This window comes from Dermacentor andersoni, chromosome 4, assembly GCF_023375885.2.
Source record: "Dermacentor andersoni chromosome 4, qqDerAnde1_hic_scaffold, whole genome shotgun sequence".
Taxonomy (NCBI): domain Eukaryota; kingdom Metazoa; phylum Arthropoda; class Arachnida; order Ixodida; family Ixodidae; genus Dermacentor; species Dermacentor andersoni.
The window spans coordinates 163258148-163281566 of record NC_092817.1 but is presented as its reverse complement, the minus strand read 5'-3'; positions in this window follow the sequence as shown (position 1 = coordinate 163281566).

The window sequence follows — 23419 nt, the reverse complement described above, 5'->3', positions numbered from 1 at the left end:
GCATTGTTTCTTAGTGATGAACCGCTTTTTAAACTGCAAATAGTCTTAGATTTCTTAGCCGAAAGCGACATTCTGAAAATAATTTGGCCAGGAAATTTTAACATGTGATTACCAGCCCTATATTCGAGGGCCGTCTTGATGCTCTAGTGTAACTGCTGTTTCATTTTCGTATGTTTTTTATCAAAACATAACTGTCATCGTCCACGTCCATAACTAATCAGTGTGAATATTTTAATAGCTATACATTTACGTCTGTTACGGCGAAAGTTTTTAGGCCCTTATACAGCCATGTCACACCTACCATAATAAATTCACTGTCCAAGCCATTCAGAATAAATCCTTTAAATTACCATTTGTCATGGCGCTCTTTGGCCATGACTGGCCCTTGCGCCATTAAAAAACGAATATCATATATATATATATATATATATATATATATATATATATATATATATATATATATATATATATATATATATATATGTACGTGCCAGTTGTGTCACGTAACTTAAACCACAGACGTATCTACTGGGTGGGCAGGGGTCACTGTCCCCCTGCCCACTCGGTACATACGTCTATGGTTCAAGTAACCTGAAAGAACACCCTGCATATATGCGATGGTGATCAAGTGGTCAGTAAAACAATATATATGGGCAAAAGACGCACATATACACATGAGCGTGTTTTTTACGTATACTTCGAAACTCATTATTGCTCAAGAAGACTCAGTGTTATTCAACAATAAGTTGACAGCATTTAGTCAACAACTTGGTTGTTGTGAACACTCAAGAATAGCTGAATAATACTCAATATAATTCAGCAAAATATCAACAGAATTTAGTCAACAACTTTATTGTTGAAAGCTAATCAACAATGTCTCAAAAGTACTGGCTACTATTCAACAATATAGCAACAAAATTTAGTCAACGACTTTATTGTGGAAAACTACTCAACAATGGCTCAATTTCACTCAATAATTTTCAATATATTGTGGCACGCTGACAAAGAAGATGTTTTAATCATCGTCGCAAGAAGGCGATGTTCTGGTCTTCGTGCGCTGTCTACCTTTTTGTCAGCTGCTATATCTTTGTAAATATTCTGTAAATACACGTCTGACTGTTTTTAACCCCGTAACATTTTTGGTGGAGGTTGCGGGATCATTATCAAGATGGATTTATGCAGTGCACGCTCCTTGGCTGCATCTAAAATGCCAGCACCTTAAGGCGAGGATGATTAGGGCCCGTCGGCACCCACGCCCACCGTCATTCTAGCACAACCCCGCGACCCAGAAACCTTTCCTGGCTCCGACTACACCGATGTTGAACACTGGCTTCAACTATATGAGCGGGTGAGCGCCAGCAACCACTGGGACCAGACCATCATGCTCGCGAATCTGACATTTTACCTCGTGGGCACGGCACGCGTCTGGTTTCAGACCCACGAGGAGGAACTTACCAGCTGGGAGATTTGTAAACAGAAACTCAGATTTATTTTGCAAGCCTGTTGGACGTCAGCGTCCCACCCAAAAAGCACTCGCTTCGCGTGTCCAGACGTGCACTGAATCCTATCTCACGTACATCCAGGACGTGCTCGCTCTGTGCCGCAAAGTGGATCCGAAGATGTCCGGACCTGATAAGGTTGCACATGTCATTAAGGGCATAGGAGATGATGCCTTCCATCTCCTTGTCTTCAAGAATTCTTCCACTGTGCATGCCATCATTACTGAATGCCGGTGGTTTGAAGAAGCCAAGTCGCCGCATTGCCCAGTCATTTCCCCGCCTTCCCATCACGGCTACTACGTCCACCTGCGAAGACCTCCGCAGTCCGCCCACACACAATCGTTCGGATGACATCCTCCATGTGATGCGACGTGAAATAGAAGCCGCATCTCCTGTTACGACCCCAACCCATGGCCCCGCCAATCGCCAAGCGACCATCTCATTGATACAGTCCGTCGTGCGTCAAGAATTGGCCAACGTTGGCTTGAACAACGTCTGCCCACTCAATCCGCCTGACTACACTCCGTCCAGCACTGTCATACGCACCCGCAGCCTGAATGCGCCAACGCGGTATCGCAACCCGGCCGAATGGCGTACTCCAGACGACAGGCCTATATGGTGAACTTGTGGCGTATCGGCCATATTTCACGTCACTGCCGGTCTTCGTGGAATTCCACCGATCCTTCCACCGATCCGTGGGATCGGTGGTCCTACCCCTGATCCCACGGCCATCTTGCTGCTCCTCGGTTCGCCCCGCAAACGCAGCCAGCAAACTCAGGCGACACTTCTCGTCTTACCCGCTCTAGCCGCTCTCCTTCGCCACGTCGCCGCTTCTCCCGATCGCCCCCATCTCGCCAATCACCGTCCCCTAGCTCCTTCCGGCGCACCCTTCCGGAAAACTAGCGGGTGCAGCACCTGGAGGTGATGCTCTTTTATGGACGCTGACGAACTTCCTTTTTTTGTTGTTTTCTTTGCTACGAGTGCTTCTTTTTTTATTACTTTCGTTCGTTTGCAGTATCGGGTCGATGCTTTTTAGGAGGGGGGTTATGACACGTGTACTCATCTTATCGGGCGACCACGTTTGGCCGCCTAACAAATGTTATCGCGCAGCGCAGGACGCGCCTGCATGTAAAAGAAGTTTCTGGAATGTTATCGATGGTTCCGTCCACTGTCTTTCACCGCAACTTGTGTAATCTGATGGCATGTATGCGCGACGCGAATAGTGTAGAACTTTGTGTAGGACACGCGGGTCCCATCGGTTAATCTGGAACATTCGACGACTGATCTATAAAAGCCGACGCGTTTGACCCGCTGATCAGATTTTCGACAATCGCCGACCGTGTTCGCCGCTATCGTTGTATAGCCTGTTTTGTGGACACAGGTTCGCCCAATAAAAGTTTGTTTTGTCGTTCACAGTATTGCTACTGTGTTATTCAACGTCACCACCACGTGACAATATCAACAGAATTTAGTGAACGACTTTTTGTTGTGATCTACACAACTACTTTATTGTTGAATTATCGCTCAGTGGTTTCAATTATTATTCAGGTATTGTTGAGAGCCTTTTGAGTCAACAATTTATCAACAATATGCCAAAAACATTTCAACAGTCATTTTCATAAGGGGCAGCAAACGGAAAGAGGTTGTCTTCGCTGGCCTCTGTCTGAGCTTTTCACTACACCGGCATTTTGGTAGCGAATGTTCGTGGCATCAAGTCAGGTTGCATTATGTTTCTTTGTGCGCAAATTGCAGCGTGTTTTGTAATTTATATAGTAAGCGAACGTTTACTGCAATGTGTACTGCCGATAGGACCACGTACTTTAACTCGTCTACAGTCCTCAGAAATTCAAACATTGAAATCGAACGACACCGCTGCCTGCGCTTTCTTGGCCAGCGGTAAGAACAGGCTGGTTAATGGCGGAAAATTTCACTCATAATCCATCACAAAGGTTCTCGCTTTTATTTTATGTCGCAATGTATGCTGTGGATGTGCCAAACACAAAGCGCCGCCATCTACGTGTTGCGCGGTATTGGGCTTGAATCGCTGAGCACTAATGCTTTGCTATTGATACCAATGCTGCACCTTTCTGTCGAAACTCCAATTTTTGCATTTTTCGAAACGGCGCTATGATTAAAGACTGCTAGGAGATGCGACTATAAAAGGCCAACTACGCGTTGAGGGCAATGACGTCAATGAGGTCTTGAGAAAAACAGCACAGCATGAGTCATCTGCACATGAGTCTCTAAGAAAAATAACTTTGATACGACCTACGAACGTTTAGCGTGAATGCCCTGAGTTTACATTGGAATTTTTATGAACGCTATGCATTTGACATGCAAGGATGTTATCTTTTTATCTTGTTTAAGAAATCATAGCAAAGCCGTTTTGCATCAGTCACCCTTTGCAACTGCTGTGCTGCGTTCTTTCCACCTAGAGCGTGATTTCACCCTCTTTGCCCTCAATTCGGAACACTCGGCGTCTTTCTTTTTCTTTTTGTTATCGTCACTAATAGTGTCTGCCATCTTGTGCTCGAGGCGAGAATTTCCGCGATAAAAGTGGCCAACAGCCGAAGGGTGCTAAACATTCGTGTGTGTGAGGCAGAAGTGCGGCATGGGAAAGTGTCCAATGGTATGAGCTTATTGATAGTATAGGCTGTTACCTGTCTAGAGAGCTAATTTTGTTGGTAGCGCAGTTCACCAAGTCTGGAGTGGATCTGAGACCTTTTGGCGCACGACAGCTGATTATGCTCGGAATGCAGCCCGCTAGCTCATTAATAAGGGTTTCAACTGGTGATACAGATTTGCAGAAGCGGCATGCGTAGTGAGCGAAACTTCAAAAGCAGGGATACTGCTGAAGACCAATGAAACATGACAGTGCACACGCATTTGGCTTCACAAAATTTTATCTATAAATGTCTTTGTGTATGTCTAATTCTAACACTGTTCGAGTTGTGCGTATAGGCGCTGGGTTAAGGATATAATTTTGTACTTGCCACAGTATGACAATGTCTCACATAGAGCCATTCCAAAAAAGGTATCCAGCATGAACCTAGGTAAGAGAACATATACCTATACTACCGCATTCCTCAAGGGGCGTACTGCCTCCATATACAAAGGCGATATTGAAAGCAAAACCATAGAGCTCGGCACTAGAGGTACACCACAGGGAGTGGTATTTTCTCCTTTCCTCTTGAATGCCCCCATGAGTGGCTTATCCGGACAGCTCAAAGAGATTCCTCATATCAGGCACGCCATCTACGCCGATGACGTAACGATCTGGACGTGCACTGGGTCGGATGGAGAAATTTCAGAATCACTGCAGGCAGCGGCTGACGCAGTGCAGAAACACGCTCGCAGCAATGGCGTCAGCTGTTCGCCGAAAAAATCAGAACTGCTTATAGTCCGAAACAAAAATCCCGCAAATCCGGCTGCCAATATGCCGGCATACAATAAGATGCAGGTAGGTGGACAACCGGTTCCACCCGTTCCTAAAATGAGAGTGTTAGGATTGTGGATCCAGCAAAACACGCACAACCAAAAAGCCGTAGCACGACTCCGAACTACAGCTGGGCAATTGCAGAACCTTCTCAGAAGGGTTTCCAACCGACGGGATGGAGGAAAATCCAGGCTTTCTTTCTTAGCCGAGTGGCGTATGTCTGCCCTTACATGCATCTGAGGAAGAGGGACTTGGAACGGATTAACGGTCTAATCCGAACGTTATTCAAACAGGCTCTTGGGCTACCAGAATGGACTAACACGAAGGCACCCTTGAGTCTAGGGGTGCATAACAACGTTGAGGAAATCACAGGGGCCCACGAATGGGCTCCAACAGTTCGATTATCCGGCACACACGTGGGACAGAGGATCCTGGACACTTTAGGGTATCGCCCAGCCTTAGACATCCCGCAACGACAGCGGATACCTAACACTATCCAGACCACTATCATTATCGCCCCCGCTTCCAAAAAACATAAGCAATGAAAACAGCGGTAGGCGCGAAGCTATGGCGGCGACTCTCTGGCAATGCTACAAAACCCAACCCGCCATATACGTGGATGCTGCTCGCACCAGTGATGGTCGACACACCATAGCCGTCACTACTGGCGACGAACACGCCATCAGCTGTGCACGGTAAACACATCTTCCATTGTGGAGGCGGAAGAGGCCGCCATCGCCATGGGCACCGCCATCCCAGGCACCAAGATTATTATATCCGACTCGAAAACAGCGATTCGTAACTACACCTCGGGTTTCATTTCCCCTCGAGCATTCAGAATCATCAACAAAGAACTCAATCAATTGAAGTTGGTGTGGATACCCGCTCATGCGGGCAACCCTAGCAATGAGGCCGCCCACATAGCCGCCCAAGCAGCTAGTAATCGGGAGGCGGGATTGCCCGACGGGATTGACCGACATGAAGGAATCCACACCTTTAACGAAATGGCCGTTTATTACCGCGAATCGAGGCGAATATATCCATCCCCACACGAGACGCTGACAAGAACACAGGCCACTAACCTCAGGAGAGTAAAGACTAGTCTGGATCTGTACTTAGTCCAAAAAGACTAGCTGCAATGACCGGCGGTGAATATCCACCAAACTGCAAAGATTGTAACTGCCCTCTGGCGGACTAAGATTACATTTTGTGGGGATGCCAAAAGAACTCTCTATTGAGAGAACTCTTTAGGCGAGCTCCTTCACACGAAGAGTGGGAGATGAAAACGAAAACTTTCAACCCGTAAGACCAGATACGGTTGGCAGAATGGCCTGATAGCGTCGCGGCGAAGCAGACGCCACGCTAGCCCACACCGCTGGGAAAGAAAACTCCATTCAACCTTCACAATAACAGTTTTCTCTCTCTCTCTTTCTATGAATGTCTAACTCCTTTTCTTACCCGCAGGGCTCTGTCTCAATGGCAAAAATTACTCTGTCGCAGTTATCTTTCCGATTGGGAACGAGAAGAGGGCACTCCTGAAATATCACGCGACAAAAAAGTTATCAGAAAAAACATTTCCGGCAGAAATTGCCAGCTGGAGATTTGTCACATTGCGCGTAGCATTCTTTGCAATCCATACTTATCTATACACGTGAAACCAAGACACCTTATCGCACACGTGAAACCAAGACTGCCGTATTTTAAGAGATAAGCAACTGGAAGCAATACAACCCATACTATAACAATCTACCCAGTCAGCTAATTATTACTACCAGTCTTCTGTTTGGCAAAGGAAGGAAAGGTTGCTTTAGCGCTTTTTTTTCTGTCGGCTAAATTACTCACCATCACACTCGCCTTCGTTGCAACACGTCCTCTTCAAATGCTTTTCCCTGTACTAGCGTACGCAAATCTCTGGCTCCTTGCGTAATCCGCGCAATCATTGGCAGCGCAAGAAATCGCCTTCGTAAGGTCAAGTCTAAACGCCCCAAACGCCTGAATGCGCTATCGGGCGCATTAAGGCGGGCACTTGGCAATGCATGCGCCCGTGGCGTAATGGTTTCAAATCAAGCATCTGTGACGAACGTCGTTTGTTCAAAACCTTCCATCGCACAATTTTATTGTGTTTATTATTTATAAAACAGAGTTTGTTTAAAATGATCGGTTCATACAGCCGTTTTTAAGTCGGAAGAGCGAATTTTAGGCAAAATCTGTGTTAAGCTTGACTCCCATGCTGAACGACAACATCTCGCGTATAGCGTGCCCACAAGTAGGTGGCTGTAAACGTGCGCATGCTTCTACTTTCACGGTAATTTGCCTATTCCAGCCCACACAGCAATACGCGCTCTACGGCGAAGCTGCATATGACCATGGTCCCGGGATGTCCTCTCGAACATCGAAAGAAAAAATCAAGCCGTGCCGACCAGATAAAGGAACAGAGTGCTCATAAAGTCAAAGCTCTGTTCCTTTATGTGGCCGGCTCCACTTGTTTCTTTATTTCTATGTTGCGCTGTACCAGATTTAGAATGCAGTACCAACTCGCCCAATCCTCAATCCTAGGAATTTCTTCGCCTCCAAAGCATAAACATAGAGAAAAATATTCAATATGCATAGTAAGGTTCGTTACAGCGCAACACAAAACGAGGGCAAAAGAAGGCATAAAACAACGAGACGGCGCTGTGTCGTCGTTTTATACCTTCTTTTGTCCTCGTCTTGTGTTGCGCTGTAACGAACCTTACTATGAATCCGAACGAACTGGCCCAACCTGCCGTCTTGATGCATATTCAATATGAGTGGACACTCGGCACAAACTGGCAACAGAGAATACAACATTGCGGCTGTACGTAATAATACCATCTATTAGCTGCCGCGGGCATCGAAAAAGAAAGAATGTGGAATAAGGTTAACAGACGTAGTTTTTTTTTTATTCTGTCATGCAAAAAGCAAGCGTTTTGCTTTTAGATGAACCTATAATTTGCGACCTATTTTTGTTGGGTCCGCTAGCGACAGGTCACTGACACGGCAGACTGTCCATGCATGCCAGATGCGTGCGTCATGCACCAGACACGTCACCGAAGCCAGCGAGTCCGGCTGCTCATGTGAGTGCTCACCCGTTCGGCAATCCGTCTGTCTTTTATCAATGTAACATAATTTCGTGAATTATCGGCAAATTATAGCGTTCCTTGTGCCCTTCGACACGGCACCACTGCGCTGTTGCACAATTTCGATCTGAGAAATTTAGTTTTTTCAGTATGAGCTGCATTTAGCGCAATTTAGGCTTACGGAATGGCACCGAACATTGTGACGGAATTAGCATAAAAAAAAAAACTCGCCTCTTGTTGTCTGTTAGTTTTGTATGTACTGAATTGTACTGGGACGTATTTGCGACACTTTCTATGGGCCCGAACTTTATTCTCACTTATTTCGGTCCTTTTCGGGCACGCTCGCCGCACCTGACCCAGTCACACAATTAGCGAAAATGAATTCGGCTATGGTGACGCAGTTATTTTCGCGTGTACTGAATCTTACTGGGATAACTTCGTGATGTTTGCTCTTACCCTCTACGTTACTGTAACTAATATAGTGACTTTTTGAGACACTTTTAAGGCCTGGTTGGGGCACCCACCCTTGTGGCATAGTTAGCAAAAAACTCGGCCGTTGTGGCAAGTTAGTTTGGCACGTGCAGAATTGTGCTTGGACGTATATGCGGCACTTTCTATGGGTCCCAACATTATTGTCAGTAATTTCGGCACTTTTCGGACACGCTTGCCGCTCCTGGCGTTGTGACGCAGGTAACGAAAATGAGCTCGACTACGGTGACCCAGTTAGTTTTGCATGTACACAATCTTACGGGGTGAAGTGGGTAAACCGTGACGGCGAGCAGATTAGGTGAGAAAAAAGAAAAGCGCTACGCCAACTTTCCTTTGACAAACACAAGACTGGTTGTAAGAATTATGTTACTGTGCAAATGGTTATAGTGTGGGTGGTAATCTTTGAAGTTGCTGATCTCTTAAAATACGGCAGTCTTGTTTGAAGTGTGCAGTCTTGGCTTCATAAGTAATGATTTCAAAGAATACTATGCCCTATGTGACAACTCCCCTGCGGGGAGTTACTGCCTAAATAATTTTTCTCAAATTCGTATTGCCGCGTAATATTTTAAGAGTGCCTTCTTGTCACTCCCACCTGTAAATATACCTCGAAATGAGCTCTTTTGGTCACTGCGATAGATTCCTACGCTAAAGCAACGAAGTAATACATCTATAAATCAAAGTTCCTTTAGCCGAATGCGTTTGAGCCGTCATGCTTCATTGCTCTTCATGTAAGATCCTGGCTTTACCCGTTTCGCTCACTACGTGCGTTCTGCTCCAGGTTTCTGGAGAATTCGAATACCCTTCGGACTTGCTGAGCTGAGACAGACCGCTACTCACAAAATTAACCCTCTGGACAAGTAGCAGCCTATACCAAATATAGGCTGGTGTCATTGGACTCTTTCCTACGCCACATTGTAATCTCGCTTTCATGAACGTTTGCGACACATGGGCTATGGGACACTCTTCGACAGGTAATTCTTGCATAGAGCAAGGGATGGAAGAAATTATTAAAAAAGCAAGGCCAAGTGCCCCAGTTGAGGGTAGACAGGATGAAATCAAACTCTAAGTGGAGAGAAAGCAGCACAGTAATTGCAAAGGCCGAGTGACGCAAATCGACCGTTGTATTTTTCTTAAACAAGCAAATCAATAGACATCATCCTTGCATAGTGCTTCATATTGTTCATAGAACTCAAGACGCGAACTGTTGGCATTGACACCAAAGGTGCGTAGGTCGTCACAATGTACACCTTTTTCTTAGAAACCGATCTGAGCATGACGCGCACTGCGGCATATTTCTCAAGACCTCATTGATGTCAGAGCCCTCAAGGAGTAGTTGGCCTTTTATAGTCATATTTCTTAACAGTCTTTAATTTTAGCGCCGTTGAGAAAAATACAAAAATGGCAGTTTCCATAGAAAGGCGGAGCATTGATGTAAATAGGAAACTGTTAGTGCTCAGCGATTCAAGCACAATACCCGAAACACGTGAATGGCAGCGCTTTATGCTTGGCACATCCACAGCATACATTGCGACATAAAATGAATTCAACAACATCTTCGGTGTATTGTGAGCGAAATTTTCCGCCAGTGACCTGCCTGTTCTTACCGCTGGCTGAGAAAGCGCAGGCCGCCGTGTGGTTTGATTATTATGTTTGCATGACTGAGGACAGTAAACTAAGTAAAGTACGTGGTTTTATCGGCAGTATCACTTGCAATGAAGATTGGCTTACTAAATAAAATATCAAACACGCTGCCGTGTGCATGCATGAAGCGACCTCACCGGATGACCGCGTACATTCGCTGCCACAACGGCGACGTGGTCACAAGCTCAGGCAGAGCCAGAGCACACAACCTGCTGCTTTTCTCTTCAACATGTCTTAAAAATTTGCTATGGGACTTCCAACAATTGGCGCACAATAGGACGGCGCACTTGAAGCCACCATTAGTATGCGCTTGTCTGACCTTCGCGACCACCGCCGATTAAGTCGAAGATATATGACGCACAGGCCGTGTATGTGGACAGCTATGCGGAACGTCTTGCGCTGCCACGACTGAGCAAGCTAATTAGTCGAGGACTCACCAGGCCTTCTTAGAAAGCACTTCAGAACGTTATTGCATGATCAGCCCGACTGGCGCCCGCGTGATCTAGTGACCTTTAACATTATGTGTGCGCCAAGCCGCGATCCTCTTTAGCTTACCCCCGCACACTAGAGCTTGATCCCACAGCATCTAGCTCACGGGGATAGATATGATCTTGTCGCATTTGGACTTTATAGGGACATCATGGCGAAGGTAAAATTTCACCTGGAGTACCCTAGAATTCATATCGCCACCAGGAGAAAAAAAGAAAAATATGCAGATCCCTCGCTCGGCGAGTCAGCAAGGTAAAACAGTTGACAACGATGTGACAGGGGCTGCCGGTCTTCTTGGCAAACAGAGCACTCAGCCACCGTTGTATAATCTGCATCGAATACCAGAAACGTATTCAGCTATAAAACGTGTTGCATCAGAAAACACAGCCAGTGGTGGCTTACAGGCGTACTCCACTTAACCGTATTGGGTACGCCTGTTTCTAAAGTCTCTTTGCAACTTTCTTCGAGGGCCGATCCCGAAGCAAGCGCCACCGGAAAGCGTTCAGCAAAGTGGAAAAAAATATGGCTCTGCCGTAATCGAGAGTAGATGCAAGCGTGAAATACCTGTAATGCATGTACGCAAACTCAAACACCACCATAACACACTAGACCACACGAGCCTGTTTGGTTTTCAACCTTATTGCACATGCTGTGTCGGCCAAAAAGCCAGTAGCAGCGCGCTACTAGAGGGTCACTTGAAAAAATTTTCAGAGTTTCGCAATTTGTTTACTGCGCGCTGCCGCCTGCCGCTGTCGCCGGTTACTGCTTCACTCGTCTTACGTGACTTTTTGCCGCCGTGTCCATTCCTAGGACTCTCAGTAGGCACGATGAACACGAGGCGGAGGCAATGCGGACGGAAAACATGAGGTCTGTCGCGGGCGAGAGCAGTTAGATTCTTTGGAATGCAGGCACCAAAAGTTACCATAACGTTATCGCTGGTGGCGGCGACTTTTCGCATAGCAGTCAAGTTGAGTACGGAAAGGCATTTTTCTGCCTCTTGTGCAAGAAGATCGAACGGGATCGATGTACTGCGCGGTTGCACAGAATTGGCAGCAAGAAATTCGCACCCTCGAAGAAAAACCGATTGTGCAAGCTGAGTTTTCTCATTACATTATGCGCTGTTTCCTGGACAGTTATTGCTTTCAAGCGACTGCACTAGCGTGCGACCGCTTAAATTTACCTGTCGGGTTCGCACTCCCCGCTCTGCGTGGAGCTTCTGAAAACGATGGAGTTAGTAAACAGGGTTTTTATTCAGCTTTTTGGTTCGGGCGGCAAGCTTTCCTTCGCGCTATTTAACATCAGGTAGGACTATACCTATCCAATAAGCGCATCAGTTCGCGCGTCCATCTCTGGTTTGTACGATCGTTTTCAGTAAACTGTACCTACTTTTGAAGTAAGCTCATCATTTTGCATGGGTCGCTGGCTTAGCAGTATTCACTACAATGCGGTCTACAAACTTTTCAGCAAACTGTTTCGCTCGCTCTGTTTGTACAGATGCCATTTCACTCAGTTTGCGCGGCGCTCTCAAAAAGAGGTTGTGCTTATCTCGCAAGTCAGTTGCAGTGCCTGAGTCGCGTGGCTCTTTCTGATTAGTGCTATCGGTGACTGCGTACATAGATTTGACGTAAGCATGTTTTCCTCATCGGGGGAGCAAAAATTTTGAAGGATTTGGTGGATTATCGAGTGTTTATTCATCAGACGTCTTGACTGCAGGCATGGTGACATTTGCCAGATATTTGTAACCGAAATATGGCTTGAGTGGCGCATAAGATACTGGCAATTTTTTTTACGTGACTTTAGGGCATGTGCATGAGGAAGTGCAGCGGTGGCGTAGAGGTAGAGCATCCGCCTCGCGTGCAAGAGGACCGTGGTTCGAATCCCGGTGCCGCGCAATTTTCCCCCGGAATAAAAAAAATCCGCATGTTGATAAAATTGCATAAACAGGCCTGGAGTGCGGCCTCATCCCGGTGATCAGAAACGGTAACGCACTCCCTCACCAAACCAGGATTTGCCACCCTGGTGCAGTACTTGGCCAAAACCTCCTATATGAATACAACAATAGAACCCCGGCCCTCAGTCCCCAGCAGCTGCGTAGCAACTGACCACGGCGGCAGTCAGACCTGTGACGCAGCAGAGGGCGCTAAGAATCCCTGGATCCGGACAGGCCGCCATTGGAATCTGAACCTGGCAACGTTTAACGCTAGAACGTTATCTAGTGAGGCGAGTCTAGCAGTGGTATTGGAGGAATTAGAGGGTAGTAAATGGGATATAATACGGCTCAGTGACGTCAGGAGGACAAAAGAAGCATATACAGCGCTGAAAAGCGGGCACGTCCTGTGCTACCGTGGCTTAACGGAGAGACGAGAACTAGGAGTCGGATTCCTGATTAATAAGAATATAGATGATAACATACAGGAGTTCTATAGCATTTAACGATAGGGTGGCAGGTCTTGTTGTGAAACTTAATAAGACGTACAAATTGAAGGTCGTAGAGGTCTACGCCCCTACATCTAGTCATGATGACCACGAAGTCGAAAGCTTCAATGAAGATGTGGAATCGGTGACTGGTAAAGTCAATGGAAAATACACTATACTGATGGGCGACTTCAATGCCAGGCTATGCAAGAAGCAGGTTGGAGACAAGTCAGTGGGGGAATATAGCATAGGCTCTAGGAATAGCAGGGGAGAGTTATTAGTAGATTTTCCCGAACAGAATAATGTGCCGATAATGAATACCTTCTTCCGCAAACCGGGTAGCCTAAAGTGGACGTGGAGGAGCCCGAATGACGAGACTAGAAATAAAATAGACCTTTGACTCTGCGCTAACCCTGGCATCATACAAGATGTGGACGTGCTCGGCAAGGTGCGCTGCAGTGACCATACGATGGAAAGAACTCGAATTATGGCAGAGCTGAGAAGGGAACGGAAGAAACTGGTGCATAAGAAGCCGATCAATGAGTTAGCGGTAAGAGGGAAAATAGAGGAATTCCAGATCAAGCTACAGAACAGGTATTCGGCGTTAACTCAGGAAGAGGACCTTAGTGTTTGAACAATGAACGACAATCTTACGGGCATCATTAAGGATTGTGCAAAAGAAGTCGGTAGTAACTCTGTCAGACAGGATACCAGTAAGATATCGCAGGAGACGAAAGATCTCATCAAGGAATACCAATGTATGAAAACCTCTAACCCTACAGCTTGAATCCAACTCTACAGCTTTTTGTCGGTCTACAGCTAGACCGACAAGAAAGCTTGATAACAAGTTACGGACTGCGCAAAGAGCGATGGAACGAAGATTGCTAGGCATAACGTTAAGACAGAAAGAGAGCTGTTTGAATCAGAGAGAAAACGCTTCTAGACGATATTCTAATTAACATCAAGAGACAAAAATGGAGCTGGGCAGGTGAAGTAATGCGCCGGTTAGATAACCGTTGGACCATTAGGGTTACAGAATGGGTACGAAGAGAAGGCAACACAATCAAGGACGACAGAAGATTAGGTGAAGCGATGAAATCAGGAAATTCGTGGGCGGTAGTTGGAATCGGTTGGCGCAGGACAACGGTAATTGGAGATCGCAGGGAGAAGCCTCCGTCCTGCATTGGACGTAAAACAAGCTGATGATAACGATGATGATGATGACTAATACAATATGGATTATTGTGTTAAGAGAGCTTATTGGCAACTCAACGACAACATTACAACCAAATAAGCCCTTAGCCGAAACACGTGAAGTTGTAAGCGTGCTGATTCGCATTTGTTAACAATTCGATGCAAAGGCAAGTGTTTGACTTAATAGTTCCCTTTCCCTTTTTTTATTGTCAGCGTGCAGCGGCTACTTGGATTTTACACCCTTTAGGAATCTACATAAAAAATCACAGTGCACACATCGCTCCTATTATACAGATTGACCAGCCGAGCTGTAAGCAATCTTTGCCTTTGTTTGCCTGTTCAGATAGAAAGTACGCAAACGAGCTCTATCAAAGCAAATAACACATCATCTACACATTTAATAGGCTGTGAAGTTACGCTTCTTAGCACAAGCACAACCGTAAGGCCCAATTTTTCCAAGTAAACAACGTTTCAAGCAAACTGATTGAGCGCATGCAAGTATGTTTTCCGTTCAGAACATAGAAATGTACGGAAGACTAAGTCCATGAAGCGACGCGGAGTTCGCAAGCATCAAAACTACCGCCGCACATTCTATGCAGTTCCAGTGATTTCCGCGTAGTACGGTAACTAACGTCGATATTCCGTTGTCATTTGTGATGTTTAATCACTTTGAATTCCAGGCGCACACGTCTGTTTTCGTGCTTCACAAACTGGAATATTTTTTGAAAGCTCATTATCCCCTCACCACACTTCCTCCGCTCGCAAAATGTTTTACGGAGTAGTTTGGAAGCAGCTGGGCCTGCTCGATAGCTGGGCGATTGTAGCCGTTCCGCTATTGAGGTGGTTGAAATTCAACCATATCCTTCGCCATTGAAGTTTGCAAAAGAAAACTTCACTGCGCTGTCACGAATAAGCGAAGATACACCAGTGTGTTTGCGCACCTTCGGTTATCTCATCTGAAAGTATTATCTGCAGCCGCACTGCTGTGAAATACGAAGCTATGCCAAGCCGACATTTCTGCGACGAGGAGCTAGAAGCTTTTTTAAATGACTTGCATGTTCGGCCCGTCAAGCCTTCAAAATGAACATGCGCTTCAATATGGTACCTCGCGTTCGTTAGGTCAGCATACAACTTGATGCATAAGGAAATAGAACGTCTCTTCGTGTAGACACAGACAGATTTATTCGATATCATGATTACCCAGCGTCAGGAAAATGGGCAAAAAGCCGGAAGAGCACGGCTTCAGGAACGCCCATGTTGCGCAGTACCGCAGAATCACATCTCAATTTCTATGGAGTACGTTTCGTTCAAATGTGTGCATCATCAATTCAAGTTATCTGAGATTAAAGGTATAGATTAAAGAATTCTGCGCGTACGACTAGGCCGATCGAAACCTTCCCCAATAAGGCTTCCTAGAAGTTTCAAGGCTTTGTGGAGAACTTGAATTTTCTAACCACGCATCTGCAAGCATAGAGCACACGAACACAACGACGCACGCAAGCACACACATCCCTACATATATATATATATATATATATAAAGATATATATATATATATATATATATATATATATATATATATATATATATATATATATATATATATATTGACATATACATTTCATATATCCTTCCTTTATTTTCGCCACAATTGATCCCTGTGATTGTCATAATTGCCGCTAAGCGCAAGGCTAAATTAAGCGGCGTTCCTGGAGCCCCACGTGTACGGCGCCGGGTATATTACCCAGGTGAGTAAATGCTGAGGTCGTAATTTGTACGTGCTAAATAAACATCCCCTACCTATTACGCGTAACCTGCCCCTATTTAAACCAAGTGTAACGAAGCTGCCTCACTTAGCTCACTGAAGCCAGCAGGAAAAAGTACTATGGGCCTTGCACAGCGCCTAAATATAACAAAGAAATTATGGTTGAGGCATTTAGTTTAACGCTCATAATTAAGCGAGAAAACGCTAGAGTTTCTTCATACATTCCAAACATGAGTCCCCCAATTCCACTAAATGTTTGTACCTTGCCAAATACGGTTTTGTTTTTCGAGCACTCGAAAACGCCGTGAAATCTAACTATGCCAACTTGCAGCACTAACCACGCGAAACGTTTAAAAAAAGGGTTTTCTCTTTTTCAATTCGCACTCGTTTACCTTGCCACCTAAATTAGGCATAGCTTCTACCCCTTTTCCCGTTCACGCTAAATTTCGTCGTTGAATTTGTACTTTGGACAGGGCAAGTGGAAAGGAGTTAGTTGCACCGCTCCTAGAATACGCTCATGATGCTTCGGAGCGCTTACTCAGAAGACAAATAAAAAGAGTGTATTTGAGCCCTTGCTTTCGGCGGGCATGTACCTGTGTTGACCTATTCGAGTAAGTGCGTAAGCAGCTTCGTTTGAACTTTGAACGAACCTCTTGGCTAAAGAAGTATGCGATCATGATCTATGACTGTGCATGACGGTCGGTGTGACGCATGGAAGGTATGACGTCAAGGCGAGCAAGTACTTGCGGGCAAAGATCGCTTGGTTGCTTCCTGGCGTATCAAAATCGTACGAGAGCACAATTATGCCATTGAAACATTTCATCGACAAAATAAGCGCGACGGGTAGAATTCAAATGAACACCACCTTTAGCTCAAGCAAAGCTACCTTCCACGCACCTAGACACTTTATTCGTTTCGCAATGACCAGATTAGAAACCCGTATTGTGAGTACTGCAGTGGCCATTCAGGTTCCGCGGCAGTTATTGCTTACGTGTCCAGCTTTGGCAGACTAAAAAATTTTTAAAAATTATGGGGTTTTACGTGCCAAAACCACTTTCTGATTATGAGGCACGCCGTAGTGGAGGACTCCGGAAATTTCGACCACCTGGGGTTCTTTAACGTGCACCTAAATCTAAGTACACGGGTGTTTTCGCATTTCGCCCCCACCGAAATGCGGCCGCCGAGGCCGGGATTCGATCCCGCGACCTCGTGCTCAGCAGCCTAACACCATAGCCACTGAGCAACCACGGCGGGTAGCTTTGGCAGACTAGCGACCACGATATGAAATGAACCTGGAAACACTCTATCAATGGAAGGTCCTCCGACTTGTGCATCAATTGTATATCGATTCCATAGGTCTTTTTCCCCACTTTAGCTTTCTTGTTTCGTTTAAATAAGCATGATTTTCTGCGACAAGATTGACTATGATTGCCTGGCCTCAGCGCCTAGGACAAAGGCACGTAGATTGTTAATGATTACATCAGAAGACCGAAACCCGTTCCTCTCCTTCATCTTATTCTTCTCGCCACGTTCTCTTAGGCCTTTTTTATTGCCTGTCCTTTTATTGTCCTTTTTTAGCAGATTTTACGCTGTTGGAAAATATAACCTGCCCAATGCTATTTTAGTAAAAAAATAGTTTTCTCTCTGTCTTTGTGGCATAGTAAACCATAAAGTGTCCTACGAAAAATCTCGAGTACACATGTTATACAGATTTTTTTTGCTGCATAAAGTTTTTAATTATTACCAATGTAGAATTGAATGATTCTAACGCTTGGTCAAGTTTGCTCGATGAAGCGGCCATTACATATACATGAGATCAAAATGTTCAATGAAATACCAACACATTTACGCTACTTATCTTTTTAAGTAATTATTCACTCCACACATTTCAATCTACGAATTATAGCCGCTGAGTTCGTACGGAGCATGCACTTTCGACGAGTTCTTTCGACGGGTTCTTTGGACAGCTGTAGTTCCGAAATAATAATTTTCAAGGTGTCCGTCTAAATGCACTGTTGTTATAGTGACTTTTGTGCTTCAGTGCATAAACGAATTTTTTCTTTTAAAAGCAACGGGAACGCCAACGCGTTTCGTCGGACACATTGAAAATGAATATCTCGGAAGTGGTGTTGTCCTGAGAATTCGTTCGAAGTAGGTACGCCATGAAAAATCAGCAGCTCTAATTCGTAGATTCAGAGATGTGGCGTAAAGTAAATAATAAAATTGTAATTGACGTAATTGCGCTACCGATTTAATTGAGCATTTCAATTTTTCGTTGAAGTATTCCCCGCTTCATTGAGTAATTTAAATCAATGGTTAGAATTGTGCTATATGCGATAGGCAACATGTAAAAAAAAAAGTTCGCTGACCAATAAAACGCAAACTCTGCACATATAATCCACGCAATCGCTTTATAGATCGGGCCTATGGCGTCAACTAAAAGAGAAATGGTTCAACTAGTATTTTAAGCCTGTCGCTGTGTACAAATCGAAAGCACGCAAAAGCGTGGCACGGCTGGGTGAAAATGTTTAAATGTTAATCGGTGCGTCGACTGCTTTCCCGCGTGACAATCAGGCAGTGGAGAAAACAGTGGAGCACCCTTTACTCTCGTTAGGGAGTATTGCCGTCCACCCCTCAAGAAGTCGAACTCGTGAAGCCACAGGACTTGAATAGGTGTATACGCCGAATCACTCATTACTACTCCAATCCAACATAATATACGTAATACTGGATACGCTACATACGGCTAACCCAAGACAGCTACAGAGAGGAAGAACTGTTAAGACCAGAGAGCAAAGAAAGAAGAGAAGGAAAGAAAATGTGATGCAGCGGTTTCAAAAATAGGCGGATCTGATGGAGGCATTGCGGAATCAGGGTGTAGACGAGCCGTATGTAAAAATACTGAAAGATATCTATAGCGGCTCCACAGCCACTGTACTCCTCCATAAAGAAAGCAACAAAATCCCAATAAAGAAAGGCGTCAGGCAGGGAGATACGATCTCTCCAATGCTATTCACAGCGTGTTTACAGGAGGTATTCAGAGACCTGGATTGGGAAGAATTGGGGATAAGAGTAAATGGAGAATACCTTAGTAACTTGCGCTTCGCTGATGATATTGCCTTGCTTAGTAACTCAGGGGACCAACTGCAATGCATGCTCACTGATCTGGAGAGGCAGAGCAGAAGGGTGGGACTAAAAATGAATCTGCAGAAAACTAAAGTAATGTTTAACAGTCTCGGAAGGGAACAGCAGTTTACGATAGGTAGCGAGGCACTGGAAGTGGTAAGAGAATACATCTACTTAGGACAGGTAGTGACTGCTGATCCAGATCATGAGAGTGAAGTAATCAGAAGAATAAGAATGGGCTGGGGTGCGTTTGGCAGGCATTCGCAGATCATGAACAGCAGGTTGCCATTATCCCTCAAGAGAAAAGTGTATAACAGCTGTGTCTTACCAGTACTCACGTACGGGGCAGAAACCTGGAGGCTTACGAAAAGGGTTCTACTTAAATTGAGGACGACGCAACGAGCTATGGAAAGAAGAATGATAGGTGTAACGTTAAGGGATAAGAAAAGAGCAGATTGGGTGAGGGAACAAACGCGCGTTAATGACATCTTAGTTGAAATCAAGAAAAAGAAATGGGCATGGGCAGGACATGTAATGAGGAGGGAAGATAACCGATGGTCATTAAGGGTTACGGACTGGATTCCTAGGGAAGGGAAGCGTAGCAGGGGGCGACAGAAAGTTAGGTGGGCAGATGAGATTAGGAAGTTTGGAGGGTCAACATGGCCACAATTAGTACATGACCGGGGTAGTTGGAGAAGTATGGGAGAGGCCTTTGCCCTGCAGTGGGCGTAATCAGGCTGATGATGATGATGATGATGATGATGATGATGATGCACCATGGGAATGGATGTAAACAAAGCTTTATATGCTGTTTGCTTCGATTGACAATAATAAGCGCTCATTTCGTCAGCGAATGTGTAATTTCTTCAGCATTTGGTCAAATACGGGGGTGGCGAGTTGTTTTGAAAGAGTCCGACGAAATGCGATTGCGTATCAGTTTCCTTTTTGACAAACCATTCATTTATGCATTGAAACAGAAAAGCCACTGGAACTGGAATGCATTTCGACGGACACCTTGAAAATTATTATTTCGGAACTGGCGCTGTGTGGAGAACTCGTTGAAAGTGAATACGCCGTGCGAACTCAGCCGCTACAATTCGTAGATTGAAATGTGCGGCGTAATGTAATAATTTAAACAGTTATGTAGCGTAATTGCGGTAATTATTTCATAGAACATTTTGATCTCTCCTATAAGTAATGGCCGCTTCATCGAGTATTTGATCAAGCGTAAGAATTATTCAATCCTACTTAGGTAACCCTACTTATTCTAATAAGTAGGATTCTAATAATCCTACTTATCCAGTCCTACTTAGTGTGGAAAAATACCTATGAAATCCATACACAATTGATGCTCAACTCGAAGGCCCTTCCTTTGATTGAGCGTTTGCACGCTAATTTCGTATGGTGTTCACTCGTCTGCGAAAACTGGACACTCAAGCAATAACTGCCGCGGAACCTTAATAGCACTGTAGTACTGGCATTACGGGATTCTAGTTGGGTCATTGGGAAAAGAATAAAGAGTCTAGGTACGTGGAAGGTAGCTTCACTTGAGGACAAGGTGGTGTTCATTTGAATTCTACCCGTCGTGCTTATTTTGTCAAATAAGTGTTTCAATGGAATAAAGGAACTCTCGTACGATTTTCGTACATCAGAAAGCAACCACGCGATCTTTGCCCGCGAGTACTTGCTCGCTTTGATGTCATACTTTCCATGCGTCATACCGACATTCATGCACAGTCATAGATCATGATCGCATACTTTTTTAACCAAGAGGCTCGTTCAAAGTTCAAGCGAAGCTGCTTACGCACTTACTCTAATACGTCAACACGGGTACATGTCCGCAGAAAGCAAGGGCTCAAATACAATCTTTTTATTTGTGTTTTGAGTAAGCGCTCCGAAGCATCAGGAGCGTATTCTACGAGTAGTGCAACTTCTTTCCACTTGCCGTGTCGAAAGTAAAAATTCAACAAAGACCAAATTTAGCGAGAACGGGAAAAGGGGTAGAAGCTATGTCTAATCTAGCTGTCAAGTTAAACGAGTGCGAAATGAAAAAAAAAACTGTTTTTCGAAACGTTTCGCCCAGTTAGTGTTGCAAATTGTTATAGTTATATTTTACGGTGTTTTCGAGTGCTCGAAAAACAAAACCGTACTTTGCAAGGAACAAACATTTTGTGGCATTGGGGGACTCAAGTTTGGAGTGTATGAAGAACTCTAGCGCTTTCGCGCTTAATTACGATCGTTAAACTATATGCCTCATCCATAATTTCTTCCTGATATTTCTGCTCTGTGCAAGGCCCATAGTACTTTTTTCCTGCTGGCCTCAGTGATCTAAGCGAGGCAGCTTCGTAGTTCTTAGATTAAATAGCGGCAGGTTACGCGTAATGGGCAGGGGATGTTTATTACGACTTAAACAGTAAATTATGTGTGGAAAACACCCTGTGCCGCACACCTGGGTTTCCAGGAACGCCGCTGAATTTAACCTGGCGCTTAAGCGTAACTATGACAACCACAGGGATCAAGTATGGCGAAAATGAGGGAAAAATATGTGAAATGTATATGTAAATGTGAATGTATATATATATATATATATATATATATATATATATATATTTATATATATATATATATATATGTGTGTGTGTGTGTGTGTGTGTGTGTGTGTGTGTGTGTGTGTGTGTGTATGCGTTGGTGCGTGGGCTTGCGTGCGTCCTTTTGTTCGTGTGCTCCATGCATGCAGATGCGTGGTCAGAAAATTGACATTCGCAAAAAAGCCTTGAAATTTCTAGGAAGCCTTATAGGGGAAGGTTTCGATCGGCCTCGTCGTCTGCGCAGAATTCTTTATTCTTTACCTTTAATCTCAGATAACTTAAATTGATGATGCACACACTTGAACGAAACGTACTACATAGAAATTGAGATGTGATTCTGCGGTACTGACCCACATGGGCCTTCGTCAAGCCGTGCTCTTCCGGCTTTTTGTCCATTTTCCTGACCGCTGGGTAATCATGATATCGAATAAATCTGTCTCTGTCTACACGAAGATACGTTCTGTTTTCTTATGCATCAAGTTGTATATTGACCTAACGAACGCGAGGTACCATATTGAAGCGCATGTTCATTTTGAAGCCTTGACGGGCGGAACATGCAAGTCAATTAAAAAATCTTCTAGGTCCTCGTCGCAGAAATCTCGGCTTGGCAAAGCTTCGTATTTCACAGCAGTGCCGCTGCAGATAATAGCTTCAGATGAGATATCCGAAGGTGCGAAAACACACTGGTGTATCTTCGTTTATTCGCGACAGCGCAGTGAAGTTTTCTTTTGCGAACTTCAATGGCGAAGGCAATGGTTTAATTTCAACCACCTCAATAGCGGAACGCCTACGATCGCCCAGCTAACGAGCAGGCCCAGCTGCCTCCAAACTACTCCGTAAAAAATATGGCGAGCAGAGGAAGTGTTCTGGGGTAATAATACACTTTCAGTATTTATTATTCCAGTTTGTGAAGCACGAAAAGACGGGCGCGCTCCTGGAACTCAAGGTGATTAAATATCCTAAGTGACAACGGCGCATAGACGGTAATGAACGTACTACGTGGAAATCACTGGAACTGCATAGAATGTGCGGCGATGGTTTCGTTGCTCGCGAATTCCGCGTCGCTTTATGGACTTAGTCTTGCGTAAATTTCTATGGTCTGCACGGCAAAAATACGTGCATGCGCTCAATTAGTTTGCTTGAAACGTGGTTTATTTGCAAAAATTGGGCTTTACAGTTGTGCTTGTGCTATGAAACGCAACTTGACAGCCGAATAAATGTGTAGATGGTATGTAGGTTCCATTCATATAGCTCGTTCGCGTACTTTCTATCTGAACAGGCAAACAAAGGTAAATATTGCTTACAGCTCGGCTGGTCCATCTATATAATCAGATCGAAGTGTGCCCTGTCATTTTTTAAGTAGATTCCCAAAGGGTGTAAAACTCCACTAGCCGTAGCACGCTGTCAATTAAAGAAGGGAAAGGGACCTAAGGGAACTATTAAGTCAACCACTTGCCTTTGCTTTGAGTTGTTGGCAAATGCTACGTAGCACCGTGACAACTTCACGTGTTTCGGCTAAGGGCTTATTTGGTTGTAATGTTGTCATTCATTTGGCAATAACTTTACCTCTTAACACAATAATCCACATTGTAATAGTAACAGCTATTTACTCACGCGAGATGGAAGCTTGTTTGCGCATACGGATAGCTACAGGATATGGAATAGAGGAAAACTCCTGT